At 36.7% G+C, this 5,655-nt stretch overlaps 1 non-coding gene across 1 annotated transcript; it reads left to right on the top strand.

Moving 5' to 3' along the window:
* Positions 1-1,784: 1,784 nt before the first annotated feature.
* On the top strand, positions 1,785-1,892 carry LOC148544536 (small nucleolar RNA R71). Its single transcript, XR_015900698.1, has one exon. It is a non-coding gene; the product is annotated as a small nucleolar RNA R71 (small nucleolar RNA).
* Positions 1,893-5,655: the final 3,763 nt, after the last annotated feature.

A 5,655-nucleotide genomic window follows, 5' to 3' on the forward strand; every position in this document is an offset into this window, starting at 1 on the left:
TAACTAAGAAAAATATAGTTAGATAAATAAAAATTGGGTTGCCTCCCAACAAGCGCTTCTTTAATGTCAATAGCTTGACAGTGGGCTCTCATGGAGCCTTACAGATGTTCAGAGCATTATTGAAACTCTCCAACACCAAACTTAGAGTTTGGATATGGGAGTTCAACACCAAACTTAGAGTTTGGTTGTGGCCTCCCAACACCAAACTTAGAGTTTGACTGTGGGGGCAGTGGTTGACTCTGCTTTGAGAGAAGCTTTTTCTGCTTCTTCTCCATGGTTGTAGAGGGAGATCCTTGAGTTTTAAACACAAGGGAGTCCTCATTCCATTGAAGGACTATTTCACCTCTGTCAACATCAATCACAGCTCTTGCTGTGGCTAGGAAAGGTCTTCCTAGGATGATGGATTCATCCTCTTCCTTTCCAGTATCCAGGACTATGAAATCAGCAGGGATGTAAAGGCCTTCAACCTTTACTAACACGTCCTCTACTTGTCCATAAGCCTATTTTCTTGAGTTATCTGCCATCTCTAATGAGATTTTAGCAGCTTGCACCCCATAGATTCCCAGTTTCTCTATTACAGAGAGGGGCATGAGGTTTATTCCTGAACCAAGGTCATATAGAGCCTTAAAGATCATGGTGCCTATGGTACAGGGTAATATGAACTTTCCAGGATCCTGTCTCTTCTGAGGCAATGTCAGTTGATCCAGATCACTTAGTTCATTGATGAACAAGGGAGGCTCAACTTCCCAAGTATCAATGCCAAATAATTTGGCATTCAGCTTCATGATTGCACCAAGAAACTTGGCAGTTTGCTCTTCAGTAACATCCTCATTCTCTTCAGAAGAGGAATACTCATCAGAGCTCATGAAGGGCATAAGGAGGTTCAATGGAATCTCTATGGTCTCTAGATGAGCCTCAGAGTCCTTTGGTTCCTCAGAGGGAAGCTCCTTATTGACCACTGGACGTCCCAAGAGGTCTTCCTCCTTGGGATTCACGTCCTCTCCTCTCCTTACAGGTTCGGCCATGATGCTTATGTCAATGGCCTTGCACTCTCCTTTTGGATTCTCTTCTGTATTGCTTGGGAGAGTATTGGGAGGGATTTCAGTGATCCTTTTACTCAGCTGGCCCACTTGTGCTTCCAAATTTCTAATGGAAGATCTTGTTTCATTCATGAAACTTACAGTGGCCTTAGACAGATCAGAGACTAGATTTGCTAAATTAGAAGCATTTTGTTCAGAGTTCTCTGTCTGTTGCTAAGTGGATGATGGAAAAGGTTTATTATTGTTAAACCTGTTTCTTCCACCATTATTAAAGCCTTGTTGAGGCTTTTGATCCTTCCATGAGAAATTTGGATGATTTCTCCATGATGAGTTATAGGTGTTTCCATAAGGTTCACCTAAGTAATTCACCTCTGCTATTGCAGGGTTCTCAGGATCATAAGCTTCTTCTTCATAAGAAGCCTCTTGAGTACTGTTGGATGTAGCTTGCATTCCATGCAGACTCTGAGAGATCATATTGACTTGCTGAGTCAATATTTTATTCTGAGCCAATATGACATTCAGAGTATCAACTTCAAGAACTCCCTTCTTGATAGGCGTCCCATTGCTCACAGGATTCCTTTCAGAAGTGTACATGAACTGGTTATTAGCAACCATGTCAATGAGTTCTTGAGCTTCTGCAGGCATTTTCTTTAGGTGAATGGATCCACCTGCAGAACTGTCCAGTGACATCTTTGATAGCTCAGATAAACCATCATAGAATATATCCAGGATAGTCCATTCTGAAAGCATGTCAGAAGGACACTTTTTGGTCAACTGTTTGTATCTTTCCCAAGCTTCATAGAGGGATTCACCTTCTTTCTGTCTGAAGGTTTGAACATCAGCTCTAAGCTTGCTCAGCTTTTGAGGAGGAAAGTACTTGGCTAAGAAAGCCGTGACCAGCTTATCTCAAGAGTTCAGGCTGTCTTTGGGTTGAGAATCCAACCATAATCTAGCTCTGTCTCTTACAGCAAAAGGGAAAAGCATGAGCCTGTAGACTTCAGGATCTACTCCATTAGTCCTAACAGTATCACATATCTGCAAAAATTCAGTTAAAAACTGAAAAGGATCTTCAGATGGAAGTCCATGAAACTTGCAGTTCTGCTGCATCAGAGAAACTAATTGAGGTTTCAGCTCAAAGTTGTTTGCTCCAATGGCAGGAATGGAGATGCTTCTTCCATGTAAATTGGAATTAAGTGCAGTAAAGTCACCAAGCATCTTCCTTACATTATTATTATTTTCGGCTGCCATCTCCTCTTCCTGTTCGAAAATTTCTGAAAGGTTATTTCTGGATTGTTGTAATTTAGCTTCTCTTAATTTTCTCTTCAGAGTCCTTTTAGGTTCCGGATCTGCTTCAACAAGAATATTCTTGTCCTTGCTCCTGCTCATATGACAAAGAAGAGGGCACAGAAAAAATAATAATAATAATATGGATCCTTTATACCATAGTATAGGGATCCCTGTGTGAGTAGAAGAAGAGGGGGAGACAAAGAATGTAATATAATGGAAGAAACATAACTGTGAGGATGGCAGAGATGTGACATGAGATGTTAGGATATGGATGAATAAATAGAATAAGATGGGAGAGGGAGAATTTTCGAAAAATATTTTTGAAAAAGAGTTAGTGATTTTTGAAATTAGTTTTTGAAAAATGTTAGTATTTTTCGAAAATTTTTAAAATCAAAAATAAAAATAAGAATAATTAGTTAATTAAAAAGAAATTTTTGAAAAAGAGGGAAGATATTTTCGAAAATTAGAGAGAGAGAGTTAGTTAGGTAGTTTTGAAAAAGTTAAGAAACAAACAAAAAGTTAGTTAGTTAGTTAGTTGAAGCAAATTTTGAAAACCAATTTTGAAAAGATAAGAAGTTAGGAAGTTAGAGAAGATATTTTGAAATCAAATTTTTGAAAAAGATAAGAAGATATTTTTGAAAAGATATGATTGAAATTAGTTTTGAAAAAGATTTGATTTTTAAAATCTCAATTAATGACTTGATTCACAAGAAATCACAAGATATGATTCTAGAACTTAAAGTTTGAATCTTTCTTAACAAGCAAGTAACAAACTTCAAATTTTGAATCAAAACATTAATTGTTATTGTTATTTTCGAAAATTTGGTATAAAAATAAGAAAAGATTTTTGAAAAACATTTTTGGAATTTTCGAAAGTAACTAAGAATTTTTGAAAAAGATTTGATTTTTGAAAAAGATTTTGAAAAAGATAAGATTTTCAAATTGAAAATTTGATTTAACTTATGAGAAACAATTTGATTTTAAAAATTTTTGAAAAAGTCAATCCAAATTTTCGAATTTGATGAGAGAAAAAGGGAAAGATATTTTTTTTTTATTTTTGAAATTTCTTATGGAAAACATGAAAATTATGCAATGCATGAATTTTTTAGATCAAAACAATGAATGCATGCAATAATGCTATGAATGTCAAGATGAACACCAAGAACATTATGAAGATCATGATGAACATCAAGAACACATTTTTGAAAAATTTTTAATGCAAAGAAAACATGTAAGACACCAAACTTAGAAATCTTTCATGTTTAGACTCTAAGAAACGAAAAATGCACATGTAAAACAAGAAAAGACACAAAACATGAAAACATCAAGATCAAACAAGAAGGCTTACCAAGAACAACTTGAAGATCATGAAGAACACTATGAATGCATGAAATTTTTCGAAAAATGCAAGATGCATATGCAAGTGACATCAAACTTATAACATGACTCAAGACTCAAACAAGAAACACAAAATATTTTTTATTTTTATGATTTTCTAATTTTTTTGTATTTTTATTTTTATTTATTTTTTTATTTTTTTTCGAAAATTATTTAGAAAAAAAGAAAAATAAGGATTCAAAATTTTTAATATGAATTCCAGGAATCTTATGCTCTAAAGCTCCAATCAAAGGGTCAGGCATGGCTTAATAGCCAGCCAAGCTTTAGTATGTAACTCAGACATGACACGCCTGACATTCCTTACATTCAACAGCCAATTGGCTAAGAAAGATAAAGAAGCTCTTCTCTTGAGTATAAGAATTGAGACATGGCTTTACAGCCAGCCAGGCTTCAACATGCTTCATGAAACACTAGAATTCATTCTTAAAAATTTTGAAGCTATAGAATAATTTATTTTTGAAAACATTTTTTCTTTTTTTTTTTCGAAAACAAAGGAGAAATTTTTGAAAATTTTTTTGAAAAAAAAATTTTGAAAACAAAACAAAAAGAAAATTACCTAATCTGAGCAACAAGATGAACCGTCAGTTGTCCAAACTCAAACAATCCCCGGCCACGGCGCCAAAAACTTGGTGCACGAAATTGTGATGTCCAGGCTCGAACAATCCCTGGCAATGTGAGCAACTTAGTACGCATAATCGTGATTTCGCTTTAATGATGTAAAATTCATGGCTCTTTCTTTCCCTGGCAGTGGCGCCAAGAACATGGTGCCAATACCATGGTTCACAACTTCGATACAACTAACCAGCAAGTGCACTGGGTCGTCCAAGTAATACCTTACGTGAGTAAGGGTCGAATCCCACGGAGATTGCTGGTATGAAGCAAGCTATGGTCACCTTGCAGATCTTAGTCAGGCAGATATAAATTGATAATGGTGTTTTCGAAAATAAATAATTAATAGAATAGGGATAGAGGTACTTATGTAAATCATTGGTAGGAATTTCAGATAAGCGAATGGAGATGCTTTTCGTTCCTCTGAACCTCTGCTTTCCTGCTATCTTCATCAAATCAGTCTTACTCCTTTCCATGGCTGGCTTTATGTGATACATCACCACTGTCAATGGCTACTTTCGGTCATCTCTCGGGAAAATGATCCAATGCCCTGTCACGGCACGGCTAATCGTCTGGAGGCATCACCCTTGTCAATGGCTTCATCTTATCTTCTCAGTGAATAATATGCTCACGCACCCTGTCACGGCACGGCTATTCATCTGTCGGTTCTCGATCATGCTGGAATAGGATTTACTATCCTTTTGCGTCTGTCACTAACGCCCTGCAATCGCGAGTTAGGAGCTCGTCACAGTCATTCAATCATTGAATCCTACTCGGAATACCACAGACAAGGTTTAGACCTTCCGGATTCTCTTGAATGCCGCCATCATTCTAGCTTACGCCACGAAGATTCCGATTAAGAGATCTAAGAGATATTCATTCTAGCTTATTTCATGTAGAACGGAAGTGTTTGTCAGGCACGTGTTCATAGGGGAGAATGGTGATGAGCGTCACACATAATCATCACCTTCATCACGTTCTTGGGTGCGAATGGATATCTTAGAAGTGAAATAAGATGAATTGAATAGAAAACAGTAGTACTTTGCATTAATCTTTGAGGAACAGCAGAGCTCCACACCTTAATCTATGGAGTGTAGAAACTCTACCGTGAAAAATACATAAGTGAAGGTCCAGGCATGGCCGAGATGGCCAGCCCCCAAAACGTGATCAAAGGATCATAAGGTAATCCAAAGATGTCTAATAAGACTAGTAAAAGGTCCTATTTATAATAAACTAGCTACTAGAGTTTACATGACTAAGTAATTGATGCATAAATCCACTTCCGGGCCCACTTGGTGTGTGCTTGGGCTAGGCTTGAGTG

The sequence above is a fragment of the Arachis ipaensis genome, chromosome B9, assembly GCF_059453495.1.
Source record: "Arachis ipaensis isolate K30076 ecotype BB chromosome B9, ASM5945349v1, whole genome shotgun sequence".
Classification (NCBI taxonomy): domain Eukaryota; kingdom Viridiplantae; phylum Streptophyta; class Magnoliopsida; order Fabales; family Fabaceae; genus Arachis; species Arachis ipaensis.